Below are 21,184 nucleotides of genomic sequence, written 5' to 3'. Positions count from 1 at the left end.
GCAAAGTCAACACCCAGACACAACAGCACACACAGAGAGCTGCATGTATTAAAGTAGAAGAAAGAAAAGAAAATCTGTAGAGCTCCGTCTGGGTCATTTATGAAACTTCTCTTGACTCAGCAAATATGAAAATGCTAATTTAGAAACTTGTGAATTGATGTGATCAGGATGGGGAACACACTCCCTGCTTCTTGCCAGTAACAAACACACCACAAAGCTCACACAGCTCTATTGTGTCTGTTGTCGGGATTGGTGCCATGCCTTGCACCAACAACTTGCACTCTGTTTCCATCAGATGTGACACACCGTCTGGCACCGGAGCCAGTCAAACCTTGTTAGTTGTTTAGCCTCTGTTCACAAAGCCTGGGTATTTTGTCATGCTGGATTGTGTTTATCTCAAATGCAGTGGGGACTGTTTGGTCTAGGACTGTAGTTTTTTTGTCTGTAGGCTACTTTGAGAACCCAAGGTGAGCTGATCCGGAGTTCCTTTCAGCAGCACCAGAAACACACATTGGTAATGGGCAATCTTTGTGGCACCACAGAATAGTCATTATAGTCTATTTTTACTTTGTCAAAAGCCCGGCAGGATCAGCGATGTGGCATTTGAAGCTCACGCCATTGACTCACAAACAGCGCTGCTTCACAGAGCCTACGCAACTAGCTCACAAGCTGTTCTGTCACACATGTTGCCTTCCATCACGCCACTTTGGAGGGACTGGAATAAAGTAACGTGTTCCCTGCTAAATCTATTTTTCATTAGCTTTTAGCACCGCATCGTGCGAGCTGTTTGATTTCAGCAATGCTGCCGTTGGAGCTGTGACTTTACACATCAAACCCCTTACATCTCCTCTCAATTCCTAAAACCTTTGGAGCTTCCCTTTTTGTATCTGAGTCCACGAATAGGAAACACGGAGTAGACACATGCAAACATGTAGTCCAAAGAGGCACTTTTCTAAAATATGTGCACTTTGTTTTTCCAGCTTCAATATAAATCTGTTGGTGGAACATAAGCACGGATGCAATTTTAAGAATAATAGGAAGTATTGGGGTAAAGAATGGTGACAACACAAAGTCACATGTTATTTTCACCTTTTCTGCACCTTTAACTGTCTTTGCTGCTTTGCTAGTGCTGAATCCTTTTCAATTTTCCCACTGGGGTACAAATGTTGAAGGTACACATGAGTGGCTGTATTAGTGTGTGTGTGTGTGTGTGTGTGTGTGTGTTTGTGTACACACCAGCTTGAGTACTGTATGTGGCAGACTCAAAGCCCCACCTCTCTTAAGATGTCTGAGGACCTCAGGGGCTCAATATAATATTGTTTTTTTTTTCTACTTATTTTCTAAGAATGTTCCATTCCCAGTAGTGTGCTTGTATCCAATATAATGCTGTTTATTGAGCTGGAAGGACAGAATATGTTTGTTTTGCAGTCTAAAGCATGTATTTTGTGTCTCCAAGCACTCAAGGTTGTACAGTGAATACCGTATAACGGCACTGACACCGAGTACAAATAAAGATGCAACTGCTCGATGTTTCAGTCCATAAACTTTTTATATATTTTACTCTTTATGAAACATTTTCATTTTCATGCTGTAACCATGATGATGACTAAAAGAGCAAAAACACGTTCCGTTATTATTTAACTTTCAGTGTGTCACGAGTGCATGTATTGCTTATTATTATTATTACGGCCCTCCTATTCAGGCACCTTGCTAGAACAGCAAATTAGAAACAAATTGTTCTACTGAGTGTTTGATAAAATGATCAGCTAATATTGACTTTAGGCTAAAACCATATTAGAAATAGCAATTAGTTAGAGTTACAGTATGTTTCCCTTGAGTGGGAGCCCTTCACATTGTTATTTTGAGGAGCAAGCTACCTGTAAACTGCAATGTGCTTCATATTCATTCACAGACACTGTGGCCTCCTTGAACTTTTGCAATTCACATGAATCTTACCTGTTTGTCCACTCAAAGAGGTGAGAAACAAGTAAGATTGACCCCAAGAGGTGTTTTCGTATTTTATTTACCCATGGTAGTTTACAGTATTTACTACAGAATGTCGGTTGTTAATAGGTGAAAGAGTAAAGTGGACATATGCTCCAAAAAGAAAAAAATATGTGAAGTCGTAGTTTTTGGATGAATTACCTTTTTCACAGGATGTTCTAAAAGTTTTAAATCTCAAAATGGGAATTATAATAAATTGGCTGCTTCAACACCACGATTAATGTCCACTGACGTGATGTAATATTTCACATAAAATTCATGTAACTTCTTTTGCTATCTAGTTGTGTACTCGCAGACTTACTTCAAAGACATTAGGTAAAACCGTCAACCAGTAAGCCAGATTGCATCCATTGTTCGCCTCTGATGGATCATTTGCAACAATCCAGAGATAAATCTGCTTTCTATTTTTGGGCTCTGACAACCTCTACCTGTATCCCGCCGCCTGCTAGCCCCCACCCAGACAGTGACTGGCCTAATGTCTGGTCGCAGTGGCTTCCTTGAAGCACTCCTGCAAGTTAATAAATTCTGGGCCATCTGTTTCCATACAACCCCTTTCCATTACCAGGTGCCCCCCCCTCCCTGGACCTCTATCTAATTAACTTTCCTCTCTCTGCCTCTCTTTGTGCCCACATTTAAACTGGGAAAAGAGAGGTAGCAAGAGAGAGAGAGAGACAGAGAAAGTGAAAGAGGGGAAAGGTAAATTTGTTTAACCTGATGTTTTGAGGCAAAGTAAACAGTGCTGTAACCTAGTTAGCCGCAATGCTTTTTTATGCGATTTAGCAAAGGTTTTATTAATAACCATGTGAGTTTGAAGGGTACTTAACCATGCAATAAAGAGATGGGGCATTGAGTGCCACTGTTCTGCCTTCTCTATGGAGAGGAACACTAATTGCTAGTCGGGAATCTAATGAAAACCCTCCAAACAAATAACAAAGCAGACAGTGAAGAGTGTATGAAGGAGAACAAAGGGAGGAGAGCAATGCAAGGGAGAGAATGTATGAAATAATTATAATAATAAACACTGCTGGTATAGCTGTTAAAGGCAGTTAATGCTTCACAGACAGTGAGGCAACAGTAATTCAAATTCACAAGGAGAAACAATAAAAACGCCAGCCATGAACTGAAAAAGGTATTAGAGATCAATAAAAAAAAGTATTTATTGTACGAATAAGGTCGGTAAAGACAAATAATAGAAAAAGCCTTTCTGTGAAACATGTTTTAAGAAGAGCTTCAAAAGCTGATCCGAAAGGACACGAAATGGTCTCATTTCATCACTGGATGGCTTTTTATCAAATAAACATGAGCAATATGTTGTGCTCTCACAGAATTTGCGTCTTTTCTTTGGATGAATGCTGTTGTTTAGAACAGATATAGCTGCGGGAAGAAAAACAGCTCTCTGTTGCTGAAAAGACCAGCGATGCCCACAGCATACAATGCTTTTAACTACTTTTTGCTCTCACAATCTAACTGAAAGCATCAACCATCAAGGCTATTAGGGTGCCAGAGTGCCCCTGTGGTTTTGCCATTAGCCTGTAATATATTGGCGACAACATGCCACAACGGCGCTACAGTATCAACATACATGCACGGAGGAAAAATGTGGCACATAAGTAGCAGAGCCAAAAGAGCACAATACTCCGCACAAGGTTAGGATTCCCCATCGTGGAGGAAGTTATGTGTCTACATTAAGCTGTAATGTTCTTGGAGAAGATGATGCCACTTTTTACGGCAAGGCTGTTGACTATTCATGAAAATCATGAAGGTGGCTGTAGAAGATTAGATTCCTGCTGTTGCAGAAAACCCTCGTAAGTCCAACTAGTAATTTTCATGTTTCAACCTGAGCTGGAGGATTATGAGGTTCTTTATAGGTTGCGCCAGCTGTGTGACCCCCAAGGACCACAAAATCTATTCATAAACTACAATAAGAATGCATGGTTGTCATTATGAAAATAAGGCAGCTTTTCAAAGATACAAGGTTTCTACCCAGTGGCAGCGATATATTTCTGACACATGTTTGAGGCATTTCCATTTGCATGAATCCTATGCATATTACATTGCTCCGACCTGTTGGCTACCATGGGAACTGTCATCATCGGTTGCAGGCAATAAGAGTAAGTTACTGCTGCTTGTCATATGCCATCCTGCTTCTACCATAGTTTATGTGCATAGGACCATTGTCTTCTGGCCCAGGGGGCATTTTGTGTGTCTTAGATTTCAGCTTTATGACACCAGGAGCAGAGAATCTCCACCAATGCCAAGTGAACCAAAGTCTGGCACATGCAGGGATTCAGATTTCCAAATGGGTGTTTCACTCCTCTCCCCATCTGTGAGATGCAGAGTGAAATGCATGGCCTTCGTGTTGACAGAGTCAAAGAGGACTACACACAAACAAAAAGAAAGGCGAGTGACTGGGATGGTTTACAGCTCTGAGGAGCTCATCCGGAAGGGCATGTCCCTCATTACAGCTATTTGGAGAGAGGTCTCGTTATGCAGCACGCTCTCCTGTGCGTTCTCCACCTGCAGCAGGTCAGGGAGGGAGGGAGAAGTCTCTGACATGACCTCCAGTGAAGTGAGCATGTCGGGAACCGCTGGAGACTGGGGGCGGAACCAGTAGAGATAGGGAGAAACACATGCCTCGCAATCAGCCATGAAATGCAACCTGGCACCAATTGGACTGGGCCTGCAGGGAGTCTCAATAGACCCAAGTCTGCATAACAACAGGGAGGGAGGCACGGGTAGAGGGTGAGGTATGCAGGGGGTGTTGAGAGGGTTGTGGGTACGAGGTCATTCTACCTCACAGGGTGTTTTATTAATGTAATTAAACACGGGCGAGCTCCCTGGCTCTGCATCATAGCTGACCTCCACAGCAGAGGGAGGGAGGAAAAAGAGGAAGAGACAGACAGTGCATGAGAGGAAGGGGAGGAGAGGGAGGGAGCGTGCAGGAGAAAGAGGTGGGGATAACAAGGACATGAGATTGGCAGGATAAGGCAAGATGAAACAAGAGAGGACAGAGCTAAGCAAGAAGGATAAAAAGAGATAGATGCAGCAGGATGCTTGAGTTGGAGGGGAAGATGTGAATTTAGTCAGGGAATTAGTGGATGGGAAAGAGGGGTCAACACCAGGGCAAACAAAGGCCCCTGGGCCTGGTGCGAAATGTGAAGAATGTCATGTAATCATATTAGACACAGTTCACTGCTCTGTCTAAACACAGGCCTGCTCTCTCTCTCTCAGCATAATGATAATGTACAGTAGCTTTTCTCCCTGAATTTGAGCATAGCTTTTCATTTTTATTAAAGTGGTGTGCGTTATTCAGATTAGTTATCTTTTGTTTGTTTCTTATTAAATATACTCTAAAGGTTTGGACAGAAATATCCAAATCCATGTAAATGACCCTTGAAAAGTTGACTTTGTATCTTAAGCATCTTAACAACTAGCTGATTGCAAAGTCACAAACCTGCTCTAGAGTCTTGTTATCAGTGAAAAGAAAGTTCAAATATTGAAATTTGAGAAAAGAGTTGGCTCACAAATGTTTTTTGGGTTTGAAACGTGGGTTTTTTAGTCTGTTTCTTGATTCTGCATTTCTACATGTTCACTCTGTGATAACCATGAAGCTTTAACAATAACTTTTTATAATTTTATAGATAGATAGATAGATTTAGAAATTCAACAGTCCCGACAATCTAGTTTGACACTCCACAGCAGTATTGGCAAAATGTTTAGTGGGCTGATTAACTAACTATATTGAACTATTTGAAAAACACAGCACTTCATTTGACATAAAAAGGGCACTGCATGTCATCGTAAAAACATCATTCCAACTGTATTGTACTGTAATGTATGATGGAGGAAACATCATGATTTGGGCCTGCTTTGCTCCATCAGCTTGCAGTGATTGAGGGCAAATGAATTCCCAAGTTATCAAAAGTTATGAATGAAGAAATAAAAGATTATTTTTTTTTTGTGTTATTATTTTAGGCACATTATATTTGTTAATATAATAATAATAATCTTGACTTAGATAAAGATCAGATCACATTTTATGAAAAATGAATGCAGAAAACCATGAAATTCTATTCACATACTTTTTCTTGCCACCTTATATATATATATATGTGTGTGTGTATGTATTTATTTATTTATTTATATATAAACTGTATACATATGCGAGTCAAATATAAGCCTTGTTCATCTTCATTCATGTCTCCATCTCTTCTGTGACTCTACTGCAAATGAACTCACAGTCCTGGTCTACAGTATACAGGTCAATAGAGAGACATATGCTACAGAATACAGACTAGGAGTCTCAAAGTCTGTGGGGCTGTATGGAAGGGTCGGAGAGAATTCACCACCATACATGTGACAGCTTGAAGTACACCCCATCACAATCCATTTCTCATCTCCATGGCCGGCATTAGACACCTTGTCACAATAATTACATTTCTCTGTATTAATTGATGACTTATAATGGAAATAAGAGCTGTCAGGGAATGTATCAAACTACAGCAACAATAATAGCGAAGGCAATAACCAAACAAATATCAAATGGACAAATGAGGGAGAGTATTAGACATGATTGATGAGGGGAGTAGACACAACCACACACACACACACACACACACACACACACACAGTGTGCATGTGCTCTGGGACTTATGCTGCTGCGTATCTGACAGGCTTTGTCGCTCCCCATAAGGTCTCACGGACACAAGGTGTTCTTTACACACAGGCATTTATTAGACGCACTTTCAGCATGCCGTGAGAACTAAATAAAAGACACATACATACAAAAGACATTTCTTAAGGGATATAAACACAAATAAATAGCACAATAAAATATAAAAAACACAAATTGCACTTAAACAATCACTTAAGATATGAAATGACATATTCAGTATTACAAACTTTAACCGAAACATTTGGCGTCATGTTAACATTCAGCAGCTTCAAATATGATATAAAACACAAAACAAAACGTACCTCATTGGCCGCATTATCTCACAGGGAGGAAAATAAACTTGGAACCGAACTTTTCAACATCAAAATCTTCACAAAAAAGTTGCGCAGTGCAGCGTGGCTCAGTACCCCATCTTCTAATTAAGAAGTTAATCCACGTGCAGTAGACGGTGCACCACAACAATTAACCTGACGTTACCTAAACTGTCGAACATTGGTTCCGCCTCGGCAAACTGCTATACACGTGTTATAAAAACTTGATATTAATACTTCTATTAATAATATATGTGACTTTAAATTTCCTTCTTATATTCATACATTATATAAACATTCAACAAAACAATCACAGATACTTGAACAGGATAACTGATACTTGACAGCAGTTACACTCCCACCAAATCACTAGTGATTTCTAAAATACAATATACAAACTATTTTAACTTGACTAAAGAACACTTAAACACAAAAACTATATTACTCAGCTTCAAGTAAGGTTACAGTCTTATGAATAGGCCTTTCCAAGTAAACAGGTTTAGTAACACGCTTCCCTTGCTTATTCAGTGCTTTGTCACTAATCAACAACTGAAGCTTTCTCACACATCCATCTTTACCAGGATATACTTCAGTGACCTTAGCCAACTTCCATTCATTTCGAGGTGCATTGTCATCTTGCACAAGCACTATGTCATTGATCTTTGCATTTCTACGACCTTTGTGCCATTTTTGTCTCTGTTGCTGGTTCAAGAGATATTCTTTCTTCCATCTAGACCAAAATTCATTGGCCAAGTATTGCACTTTCCTCCATCTTTTGCGAAGATAAAGGTCTTCCCTTACAAACTCTCCAGGTGGTGGCAAGACAATAGAAGATTTCATTGTCAGAAGGTGGTTAGGTGTAAGAGGTTGTGGTCCTGCTGGATCATTGAGAAGGTGTGCCGTTAAAGGTCTGCTGTTTATGATTGCCATAACCTCATAAAGGTAAGTTCGCAATGACGAACTATCAAGTTTGCGAGATGACTGATCCAGAATGGACATCAACACATTTCTTACTGTCCTGATTTGTCTTTCCCAAGCTCCACCCATGTGGCTTGCAGACGGAGTGTTCATGACGAATTCACAGCCTAGTTGCTTAAGGCCGTCTTGGTCCATTTCTTGTACAGCTTCTAAGAACTGACGTCTTGCACCAACAAAGTTAGTACCCTGATCAGATCGAAGTTGTCGGACATTCCCTCTTAGGGCAATGAAAGCACGCAGAGCATTGATAAAAGCATCAGCTGTCATATCATCAAGCAACTCTATGTGCACTGCACGAGAACACAAGCAAGTGAATAACAGACCATATCGCTTCAACTCCTTTCTTCCCTCCTTGACGTAGAATGGGCCGAAACAGTCCATACCACAATAAGTAAAAGGAGGAGTTGTCTCCATGCGTTCCAATGGTAAGTCTGCCATTTTTTGTGTTTCTGTAGGTCTTCTGAACTTCCTACACTTAACACACTCATGAATGCAGGATGATACCGCATGACTGCCACCAAGTATCCAAATACCATTGGATCGTAGTTCGTTAAGCGTTATGCCACGACCTTGGTGCTGAACTCGTTGATGATAATGTTCAATCAGCAATCTTGATATGTGACTGGTCTTTGGCAAAATCACCGGATGTTTGATGTGTGGGTGCAAAGCAGCATGCTCCAGACGACCCCCCACTCTGAGGATGTCTTTCTCATCCAAAAAGGGATTCAGTCTGTAAAGTTTACTACTTTTGTCACTACACTTCATCTCACCGTTACATTTCAAACTCCTGATTTCCTCAGAGAAGAATGCACTTTGTACAATGCCTATGATTGTAAGTTCTGCATCTTTCCTCTCTTGAAGACTTGTGGCTTCATTGGTTTTCGAAGTCAAGCCCTTAAGCTGTTTGACACGTCGTACGAGTCTGGCAATGGCTTTGACTAATCTTGTCCAGTTGGAAAACTTTAGAAAGCGATTATTCAATGAATCTTCACTTGTCAAGGTCTTGTGTACACACGTCTTGCGAACTTCTGGGTCTTCAACAGAAATATCTCCCACCTTAATATCTCTGCTGGGAAGATCATCAAGCCAAAGAAAGGCTGGACCAGTAAACCAGTTGGATTTAGTAAGTTCTTTTGCTGCAAGACCTCTTGATGCATGGTCTGCAGGATTTTCTTCAGAGCTTACATGTCTCCATTGACTTGGATTTGTGCTCTCTTTAATGCGCTGAACGCGGTTTGCCACAAACACATGGAATCTTTTCGCATCATTGTTGACATATCCTAGGACAACCTTAGAGTCTGTCCAAAAGAACTCTTGAGCCTCTATTTCTAGCTCCTTTCTGAGCAGATCACTTGTGCAAACAGCAACAACCGCTGCTGACAGCTCGAGTCTGGGTACTGTGGTAATCTTCAGGGGTGAAACCCTGGCCTTGCCCATGACTAAAGAACAGTGGATTTCTCCTGATGTGCTAACTGCTCTCAGGTAAGTGCATTCACCATACCCTGCACTACTCGCGTCAGAAAAATGATGCAACTCATACCTCTGGACTTCCTTCCAACTTTCTGGAATGTAACATGAATCTTGACATCAGCTAGGTTATGCAGATCCAAGAGCCAGGCTTCCCATTTTGGCCGAAGATCCTCAGAAAGCGGTTCATCCCATCCGATCTTGTCTTGACACATCTGTTGAAGTATCTTCTTCCCGATCAGAATGAAAGGTGCTACAAAGCCAAGTGGGTCATAAATGGAGGCAACAGTAGATAAAACTCCCCTCCTTGTTAGTGGGCGTTCATTCACAATCACTCTGAACTGAAACTGATCTGCAACAACACACCAGCTGACCCCTAGAGCTCTTTCAATCTGTGTTTCACCTAAGGTCAAATCTTGGTTGCGTACCGTTTCTGCACAATCCTCCTTGGGAATTGACGCAAGCACGTTGTGGTGGTTGGAAATGAACTTGTGGATTCTTAGCTTTCCAGTGCTACAGAGCTCTCTTGCTTCGCTCACTAACTGAATCGCTTCTTCATCTGTTGAGACACTTATCAGACCATCGTCCACATAAAAGTTCCTCTCTATCAAGCGGATGGATGCTTCGCTAAATCTACCCTGTCCTTGAGCAGCAATGAACCTCAACCCATAATTTGCACACCCCGGTGAAGAGGCTGCGCCAAACAGGTGGACTCTCATACGGTAGACTGATGGAGAAGATTGGAAGTCTCCATTATCCCACCAAAGAAACCTCAAATAATCTTGATCATCTGGGCTTTCATGAAACTGGTGGAACATGCATTCAATATCACACATTATTGCTACTGGCCCCTTGCGGAACCGACAGAGCACACCTACCAAAGTACTTGTCAGCTCTGGCCCAGTAAGCAAATGATCATTCAATGACACTCCTTCAAACTTCGCTGAGCAATCAAACACAACCCGTATCTTCCCAGGTTTCTGTGGATGATATACCCCATGGTGAGGAATGTACCAAGCAGGAGTCTTCCTGATCTCCTCTTCTGGAACTTTCTCTGCTTCTCTGCGAGTTATTATTCCATTCATGAAGGTTACATAGTCATTGTGATATTGTTTGTCTTTCTCAAATCTTTTTCTCAAACACATGAGACGGTGATGAGCACACTTCACATTATCTGGAAGGCATGGTTTATTTCCTTTAAATGGCAATGGCATCTCACAGTGGTTATCTGCATTGATTCTTGTCCCTTTCTCCATTATCGATAGGAAACGTAGATCTTCTTGTGAAAGGTGAGCATCCTCTACATTCCTTTCAATGAAGTCGGACTCAAGTGCTCTTATCACTTGTGGTGGTGTGACCACTTCTTTGACTTGTGTGCGACACATATATCGCACTTCATTTGTGAGATGAGTAGATGACAACAACTGAGGTGTCACCTGCTTCACAACAATCCTGTGGCTGCCTCCAATTGCATCACCATAATCAATACAAGGATTGACATGACCGATTATGCTCCAACCAAGGTCTGTTCTTTGAGCAAATGGTTCGTTGTCCTTACCTGCAACAACTTCTCTGGGTAGCAGGGCTTGTGAACAGTCATATCCTATAAGCAGGCCAACATCACAGTCTATTAACGGAGCCATCTCTTCAGCAAGGTGCTCCAAGTGAGGCCATGCTCTCGCTGTCTTTTGCGTAGGAATGTGACTTAGATTGACTGGAATAAACTCTCTGGAATAAGTTGTTGGAAGAGGGATTTTCTTTGAGGAGTAGAACCCTCTCACTTGTAGTCCCTTTAACCTTTGACTTGGAATGACTGTACTTTTGGATGATAATGTGGAGATTTTCAACTGCACAGGCTCTTTTGGTGCATTGAGCGTTTCTGCCTTTTCTTGTAATATGAACGTTGTGTCACTTTGATTATCCAACAGAGCATATACAAGGAGTTCATTCTCTGGGTTACTTGTGGTGGAAAGCCACACCGGGACAACTGTGGATGTGTATGTACTGCTCACATCTTGGACCACTCTATTAGATGTTACTTCATTTGATGTTTCGTTGCTTGGTTGAGACTGCATTGCTCCCACTGACCTTTCCTTCTCCTTCACATGATTCCTGCTGTCTGTTCGTTTCACCATCTGCTGTTCCTTCCTGACATCCCTTGTGGTTCTGTCTTCATGTAAGCATGTTGGATGCTTCCCCTTACATGTGTCGCAGATGCTCCTCTTCTGACAGCTCTTCGACTGGTGTCCTGGTTTCAAGCATCCAAAGCACAATTTGTTCTTCTGTGCAAACTTGATTCGTTCTGTGATCGACTTGTCCATGAACTTCCAACATGTGTGAATGCTATGTGATGGCTTCTCACAAAAAATACACCTTTTCACATCTAGGTTTTCTACTGAGCTGTTTACCAATACACGTGCACCAACACTTCGAGGTTTTACTATCTTTGGTCTTTCCCCATCACTAGACTTAAGTGCATGAAGTGAGGTTACTGGGTTACAAGCTATCTTAGCTTCAAATGTAAGAAAGTCAACAAACTGCACAAAACTTGGAAACATGTGGCTTGCTTCTTCAATCTCAACAGCCTTCCTATTCCATCTGGCTACCAACCAATCAGGAAGTTTTGCAGGGATTCTTTGGTTTTCACCACAGTTATTCAGGATTTCAAGACCTTTGATCTGTGTCATTGCTGTGCAACAGCCACGAAGAAAGTCAACAAACTCTCTAAGTTCAAAACAATCTTTAGGTCCAATTTTTGGCCATGAAGACAGCTTATCCCTAAAGGCCTTTGCAATCACAAAGGAGCTTCCATACCGTTCTTCCAGAATATTCCACGCAGCATGGTAGGCTGTGTTGGTACCTAACAGAAAATAACTCTCAATAGCTTTCTTTGCAGGACCCCCTACATACTTGCGAAGGTAGTAGACTTTCTCACTCGCTGGAATGTTCTTCTTGTCTATCAACATCTGAAAAGACATTTTCCAGTCTGTGTATCTTAGTGGATCTCCACTGAAAACAGCTGGTTCTGGTACTGGGAGACGACTTACATTGATAGACTCTGCTATGGCTTCAGCAAGTGCTGTAGTGTTATCTTCCTTATGAACATTGGTAGATGACTCTTTCTTTATGGCAGGTTGAGGAATTATAGCAGGTTGAGCATGTGAGATATGCTTTGGCTTATGTGCTGGAAGTCTACTTGGGATAGGAGCAAGTTTGACCTCTGCAAACTGAGAGTCATGAAGTAACTCTGTTATCTCTTCATCTGAGCTCACTCCTGTCTCATACACTTGCAAACGTGCCCTAGCTGCATTCATTCTTTTGACTGTCTCTAAGCGCTCTATCTGCCTGCGCTTCTCTTCTAGTGTCTTTTTTCTTGCAGCATTTTCTGATTCTTGCACTGCAATCCTCTGCCTGTCTTCCTCTTCAAGAATGTCAAGGCTTTGTTTCTCACATTCTATTTCTTGTAGGACCTTCAGAGCCTCTTGGGTGGCAGCTAACTCTGCTGCTGCCTCTTGTTTAACTGCAGAAGACAAGCTAGAGTGTGTGGATCTTATACTACCATATCTTATGGACCTTGAATCTTTACAGCTTGACCTGGACCTATGGGAAACTGCAGATGAAAACACTGAGCCAGTGTCTGCCCAGTGAACTTGTTCCTGAGAACCTTCCTTTCCTTCAAGACAGTTCCATGCATAGTCCAATAGTCGCCTTGAGACAGCATCACAGGTGTCTACTCTACGTCGTGTCTCCCCATCAGGGACACTTAGATGTCGTAGGTCGTCATAAGCATGTTTCACATCAGTTGAAGCACACTGAATCTTAGTTCTGAGGTTAAGTATAACATCAACAGAAGAAGAACTATCAAGCTCCTTCTTAGCCTGCTTGGCAAGAGCTTTCCATCTGTCATATGTAATGACAAAGCGATGTTGAAGTCCTTTGATTTTGCTATCATGCAGTTCTTGACCCCTTTCAGTAAGAGTTCTGGTTCTCTGACTTCTTCTTAATTCCTGCATAGCAACAGCTGTAGTTTCTATTCCTACATCAATCTTCTCTGATGGATGAACAGCGTCTTCAATCTGATGCTGTGTCCCTTCAGCACAACTGTCTCTGTCTGAGTCTGCTTTCTTAGCTACACGCTCATGCTCAGCCATTCTAGTGTTGTTTGTATACACCTCTCTTGAGTTAATTACTTAACTTATGGCATTACAAGGGTAACTGAATAAACTACATTATGCTGCATCAAAACCTTAAGATAATCTAAGCAGTAACAACACTGTAATACTATATATGAACTTGTTTCAACTTTAAATGGATGAACAGACACACAACTTAACACTTAACTACATAAACAATCTCTATATGTATACTATTCTTAACTCTTAACACGTTGCAGATTTCTTCTTACTTGGGACTTATGTAAACTTAAACATGCACATAACACTAGACCTCTTATAGGAAGTAGAGTCCTTTAACCACTTGTAAACATTTAACTTGTTTTAAATGTTTCTTCTTATTGGCTTGACTCTCTTTCTCCCACTTGTTCAGGTAATCAGTGTTTGCACAGTCTTATCTGCTCGATGCTAGCGTGCGTCGTATCTTGCTTGCAGCTTCATCTGCAGCCGGCGTTTATCGTCTGCATCCCTCGTGTCGAGCAGTCTGAGTTCTCACTGTCGCTCCCCATAAGGTCTCACGGACACAAGGTGTTCTTTACACACAGGCATTTATTAGACGCACTTTCAGCATGCCGTGAGAACTAAATAAAAGACACATACATACAAAAGACATTTCTTAAGGGATATAAACACAAATAAATAGCACAATAAAATATAAAAAACACAAATTGCACTTAAACAATCACTTAAGATATGAAATGACATATTCAGTATTACAAACTTTAACCGAAACATTTGGCGTCATGTTAACATTCAGCAGCTTCAAATATGATATAAAACACAAAACAAAACGTACCTCATTGGCCGCATTATCTCACAGGGAGGAAAATAAACTTGGAACCGAACTTTTCAACATCAAAATCTTCACAAAAAAGTTGCGCAGTGCAGCGTGGCTCAGTACCCCATCTTCTAATTAAGAAGTTAATCCACGTGCAGTAGACGGTGCACCACAACAATTAACCTGACGTTACCTAAACTGTCGAACATTGGTTCCGCCTCGGCAAACTGCTATACACGTGTTATAAAAACTTGATATTAATACTTCTATTAATAATATATGTGACTTTAAATTTCCTTCTTATATTCATACATTATATAAACATTCAACAAAACAATCACAGATACTTGAACAGGATAACTGATACTTGACAGCAGTTACAGGCTTGTTTGACTGTGAATGTGCTATGTATGTATATATTAAACAAAAATGTGAGAGTTTGGGTGTACAGTGATTGTGTGTAAATGTGTGTGTGTGTGTGTGTGTGTGTGTGTGTGTGTGTGTGTGTGTGTGTGTGTGTGTGTGTGTGTGTGTGTGTGTGTGTGTGTGTGTAAGTGTGTGTGTGTGTGTGTATGCATTCATCTAGAATTCACTTTTAATATAGCCTAGAGAGTCTGCTTGGAGGGAAAAAATAACTAATAGATCGGGAATGAGGAATTTGTAATCCAAGTCAGAATTGAATTACTGTCCAATAATACTTATTTCAAAACACAAAAAGGCATAATCCCATTCATCTGTAAGCTTTCCTATTGTCATCAGCATTTATACAGCAGAATATCAATGCAGAAACACACAATCATTACATTACAACTATGAAAACTCATTTGTCCTTTGCCCTGTAAGTTGCACACAGCTCAGTGATGTATATTTGTTTTTTTTCAGGTATGAATATTTACAGCAGCTGCATAATGGTTATGCACAAAATGTCATTAGAATGTATGCTTTCCTCAAGTGTAATGAACTGAGAAACCATCACACACAGTTAACGATGCACGATGCAAGCACAGAGTGTGTCCATGTATACAATTAGTAATGCTACAGTGTTCTGTAATTGTCTGTTTTGACTTTGCCATTCATCTCTTTTTGTCTTCTTGAGAAATGTCTTGCTACTGACATGAAAAGAAGAGACAAAGGCAGTATAGTGCCAAAAAACAAAAACAAAAAACTGAGGGTTCTTTTTTATTTGTGAAAATGATTTTGCATATGGCACGGTATGAAATTTTACAGATTCTCGTGCAGACATCCCACTGGCAGTCAGTCACATTTAATCAGAACCTGCTTAGTTTTGACTAAAGTCTTTACTAATCCTTCTGTTTTCTCAGTATGAACTTGTGTTTTTTGACACATTAAAAAAAGGCACACACACACAGTAATGTCATTTACAGTCACTCGGTCACTCTGCACTTCTAAGTGCCGTAACTGGAACAGATGAATATGTTCATAAATTGACCGCCCCTAAAATTGTGCTGATGATCATCCATGAAATTATATTCTCAATCAAATCTAAAAGTTCCTTGATTTTAACCTTGACTCTGGAACAGTCAGAAGACCTAAAGCGGCCTCTGAGGACAGCAAAGTTGGAAGCTCACTAATATAATGTGCCATCAGCTTATGCTAAAGCATTGTATGTAATAAGTGATATTGTGAAAGGGACTCTCAGGCTTATACCAAAATATACTGTAGGTATCTAAAATCAGGTGGAAATACAGTAGGTGTAAAACTGCAACTAAAAAAAGACATTAGGGAACTGAAGTTAAGTTTGAAAGGTTTCACTCCTCTGGAAGACTTCAGAATCATTTTTTTCATTGACCATAAGCATATCTTCTAATAAATTCTGCCATGAGCAGGTTAGCTCCCCTTTAACAGTGAAAGGCACACAAAACTAACATATCTTACTGATTTTACTGCCTCAGTAATACTGAGAGGGCCCTACGCTCATATTTTCTCCATCACAATAGACGTTTAAGTCCATGAATTTCCACTGGTGCCTGGTGAAAGGAGTAAAACATCCATCCTGACATACTCTGCTATGCAGATAACTACAGTGGTAGTGTTAAGTAAATCCACTTTAATTCCAGTGAATAATTCAAGTGACATTTGTTCATATAAGAGCACTGACCACCAAAGAACATGTCATTGTTTTGGGAACCCACTGCATGTTTGTAACCCATCCTTTGTGTAACAGAACTTGACATGAAAGGTACAGTAGGCCAAGCCACATGTGATTGTGCAGCTGACAAGATGAGCCGAGACAAAGAAAGTCATATTGGACACAAATTAGGTGAATTATTCCGGGGCTGTCCTTGAAAACATCTAAGAATGTAAGTATTATTCAGCATTCCTAATGCTAAGTTTTGGCCAAAGTGTAGGAACATATGGTAATTCCAGTTTTATCTGATTTTTCCTGTCACTTTCTATAAGTATCAAGCCTAGACCGTTTCGGCAACCACTGAACTCAAGCCATCCTAAAATAAAATCTGTAGCACATACAGATGAAAGAGAGCTGTTTTGAATAAAAAGCAAAGTAGGGTCTTAAGCCCTCGTAACCTCACTGAATAATTTTGTGGGAATACTATCAAGAGGACTAGATGTGCCTCATATGTAACACAATCTCGGCGAGAGTATGCCGGGGAAAAAATAGAGCCCAAAGCATTTCAGCAAATGAGGGAATGGGCAAAGAAAGTCCACAGCCAGAATTAGAGGAGTTGGAGGAGTGATATTAGTTCTTCTACAGTCTGAGCAAACCTGGGGAGAATATTTAAGGACTCTTTTAATGTCATAATGCAAACATTTGGAAACCACTTCAGGGTCCCAGTGATATCACTACCAGTCTGCACTTCCCCTTCTTGAAAATGAAGCTATGTGTCATGTGTTAGCAGAGACTACAGTACAGCTGCCTCCTTTTTAAATTCGGGCTATGACTTTCCTACACAAACCTTTGCTTGTTGGTAGTGAGATCAGTGCATTTGCGTTATTTCAAAGCGTGGTTCCTGCAGAGAAAGATATCTCAAACAAGCTGACAACTTGCGAAACACATGATCTCCAATACAAGACATCTTAAACAACACCGCAAACATTTTTTTAAAACGATTTAACCACTGAACAAACATCTTAGTTTCTTTCCAGCTGTTGATTCTTGATTTCTCCCAGCCAGCCACTAACATAAATTCACAAATTCACCCACAGGATCTTCATATTTCTATCTATAAAATATCCAGAGGGGTTACTGTGTTTTCATATTGGATGAATCTGTAGCAAGAGATTCATGTTCAAGGCTAGTGTTCAGCGCCCTAATACAGTACTTTAATCCAAAACCACCTACAGTACCTCTGACAAAATGTGTCATCGCTCATTGTACCAGCATGAGTTAGCATGTCTTCAGCAGCATTTCAGAGACAATGGGACACTATTATGATTCGTGTCAACAATACAACAATATGCATTATGTTTATTATGTGCAGATCCTTCTTGCAGGTTTGCATAAACACATGTTATAAATTCACTCACAATGAACATACACCATTTCACAGTCACCAGTGAGAGAAAGATCCTATCTTTTCACTTTTAAATCTAATGTCCTGGAAAAAATGTACAGAGTACAGGACAAGTCTAAACTTAACTTAGTGTACACAAGATGTGTGTATGGCATTATATAAGTTCAGTGAATAACACCATACTGCTAACATATTTAAACCTGATAAGAGGTCATCCCTCACCGCTAAATTGATTTGTAGTTTCCTCATCAAGGCTGGTAACAAGATTAGTTTGATGAAAAACCAAGTACAGTGTGAAACACAAGTTGTACTGTAGCTCCCCTGCTGTGTATTGGGGGATATGGACCTGTCATTTGGTTAGTACTGGCTAGTGTTGTTTAAACACAGATATGGAGCACTCAGTATAGGGAGACTGGGGATGGATAGAACCCTTTTTGTCTCAGCACCTATAACTTTCAGTATATTTATTTTACAGATCTGAAAGTTTGACACTACTGCACATAGCATTTTTCCACCTGTGTCACTAAATTCATGAACTGATGTCAAATGGAAGGAGTTCCATTGTTCCAGGGTAAGTTGCAACACAAGCAGGGGTAAATTGTATCAGAAGGATCGGATGTCTTGACATGAAAGCTGAGAACCAGTCAGGACCTGCCATATCATTTTCATCCCATGACTCGGGGTGTTTAATGCTGCACTCCACTGCAAGGTGATGTGCAAATTCCCTGACCTAAAATAAAGTTTAAAAAAAGTAGGCTAGCTCAATACACACATAAATAACTGATGCATATTTAACCAATTCCTTTTACTTCTAACCCTCTAATCTGCACCTGTCAGCTGCTCATTGGACCTACCTCACGTGGAGTAAGTCCAAAAAACAAATCTGCTGCCTCAGTCAAGTAAGCAGTCAACATATCCTCATGCTGCACACTGAAGACTTTCCCACTGCTGTGATAGCCCACACACGGCAGCTGTTATGATCCTAGTTCTCTGAGCTTTCGTAATTTCTTGCAAAACCTGCCCAGTGTCACTTGGCAGATAGAGTTGTTTTTTTTTTGTGTTTTTTTTATTTGGCTTACTGTCCTTGCTGACTTTCCCTGCCTCACCTCATCTGATGCAGATTTAAGGATGTGTACTGGCACACCCCTGTCAGTTTTCATCATCTGGTGTCTTGGCATGCTGAATAAAATGGGGTAGGATAAAGAGTTGTCATTGTGGCGTTGGTTGTAACACTTTTTAAAGCCATCCCCACCCCTGTCAGACCGTTGTTTAGCTAGCAGTTGCCAGCAAAAAATTATTTAAATTTATTTAAACATCTTTCCTACCTTCATCACTGCATGTCATTTTCTAAAATTGGTGCTTCCCACAGTGACACTCTTCCTTAATGTCTGCATTTTTTCAACCTACAATAAGCTTTCAAGCCTCCAGTTAGTGAGTCTCTGTTTGGTCCTTTTTGGAGTAGTTGAAGCTGTGAAACATACTATTGAAGCTCTTTGTGATTCACTGAAGATTGTAAATTTAAACTCTCATTTAAATTTGGCCTAAAAAGTTGGTAAGTGTTGTTTTATGTTTCATTATTATTATTATTAAATATTGTACCACACGTTTACAGGACATCCTGATATAGTCTTGAATACATTAAATGCTTTGCTGCATTATTTACCACATGAGGCTCCATCCACAGTATATTACACTGTAGCGTACATGATGATCAAATATCATTTGGTTTTGAAACTGATTGCAGGTCATCAGGTTACCAGCATGAAATTTTAAGTAGCACAAAACCCTGCCATACAATTGGGATACTGTAAGAATCTAAATTTATATGAAGAAAATCAATTCAGAAAAAAAAAAAAACTGTTGGCAGGGGATACATAAACCTTCTAGTTGTAGTTGGCTAAAATTACAGCACAGCACGTTCACCACAACACAGAGGAGATGTTCATTACAATGCCCTTATTTATTTTTCTTTTGGAAATGTGAAACCATAAGTACTGTATGTTGGCCTCTGGTGTTAACTGTGGGCTTTGTACGTTGCAGTGCAAACAAGAACAAGTTCAAAATATATTGAGAAAGTAACTCATTTGCATGAGGTGCATCGTTTCTCTTTAGGTCAGTATTCCACATAAAACTGGGGAATGACAAGTTAGGGAACATCTGGAAGGACGAAAGTGACAAGGAAACAAGTTAGGAGTCATAAGGGCATCTGTTTGGCTCTCCTTCCTTTGACAGTCTTTCTTGGAGCAGAATCTCTCCTTCTTCCTTGTTTCTGGCATCTTTATCCGAGAAAGACAGATGGATTTGCTTCTCCCTGGATAGACACACTCTCTCTCTCTCTCTCTCTCTCTCTCTCTCTCTAATGCCCATGCATGCATGTATGCACACACGCATATAGAGTAACACACAACCAAAGGCACAAATAACTTACAGAGCACAGACACAGTGACTTTGACAAACCAATAGACTCCAGCGGACGCGCACTCACTCACTCATCACTTGGGAAACGGACAGCTGTGCAAATATGCCCAGCCCTCATTCTTGGGATCTGAGTGGCGCTCCAACAACAACAGCAAATATTTCCCCTGCTGTCATCTTCTCTATTTTCTCTCCCTTATTTGTCGGAAGCGTGCCCAGGAAGTGGCAGGAGAGGTTCGGCAGCTCTACGGTACAACCAGCACCACAGCATCCCTCTTTCTCCCCATTTCCCTCTTATTCCTCAAGCCAAATGCTGATTGTGGAGAAAAGTGGTGTTGAGGTGGGACCCTACCTATCCCCCGGGGAATCTAAAATGTAAATTTTGCGACGTTGGCTCATTCGGTGCAGTCTGGAGCTGTCTGATAGGACCTGACTGGAGGCTTATTTGATTAGCCTAATTCCATCCTCGCGTGGACCACCACAGCAATGTTCTTGGAACATGTGTTGGAGCGTTAGGCCCGCAGTTAATGAACAATTTGTTCCCTTGAGCGACGAACGACGCAAACAATCGCGAGGCATCTGTGCACACTGTGAAAAGGTTTTTTATAGTTGTGACACCTGCCCAAAAAAAAAATCAGCGCACAACTTGTGACAGTAAAAAGCACAATCTGATCAGTTTTAGAAGATTTTTCTATGCTGAGATCAAGGTGAAGCAGAAGAAATCAGGTTTGTTGATTTCTCTGAGCTCAGAAGATGCTTTAATATAATGACTTGCGTAGGTTTTGTATTTTTCAATTTGGGGTTCTTATTAACTTCTGAAATTATTATATGATGCCCACTGCTGTGCATCTGAACTGAATTTTCTCCTGGGACAGTGAATGTTTTTTTTT

The 21,184-nt window shown here is 40.7% G+C and overlaps 2 long non-coding RNA genes across 2 annotated transcripts; both read right to left on the bottom strand.

Annotated features, from left to right (window-relative positions):
• Positions 1-6,716: 6,716 nt before the first annotated feature.
• Positions 6,717-7,662, bottom strand: LOC113174089. The gene is made up of 2 exons (XR_003299877.1): positions 6,982-7,662; positions 6,717-6,766 (listed from the first exon to the last, which is right to left on the bottom strand). It is a non-coding gene; the product is annotated as an uncharacterized LOC113174089 (long non-coding RNA).
• Positions 7,663-14,138: 6,476 nt separating this feature from the next.
• On the bottom strand, positions 14,139-14,747 carry LOC113174074. The gene is made up of 2 exons (XR_003299871.1): positions 14,404-14,747; positions 14,139-14,188 (listed from the first exon to the last, which is right to left on the bottom strand). It is a non-coding gene; the product is annotated as an uncharacterized LOC113174074 (long non-coding RNA).
• Between the last annotated feature and the right edge of the window lie 6,437 nt (positions 14,748-21,184).

This window comes from Anabas testudineus, chromosome 3, assembly GCF_900324465.2.
Source record: "Anabas testudineus chromosome 3, fAnaTes1.2, whole genome shotgun sequence".
NCBI classification, from domain to species: domain Eukaryota; kingdom Metazoa; phylum Chordata; class Actinopteri; order Anabantiformes; family Anabantidae; genus Anabas; species Anabas testudineus.
This window is presented reverse-complemented; position numbering and strand designations above follow the sequence as displayed.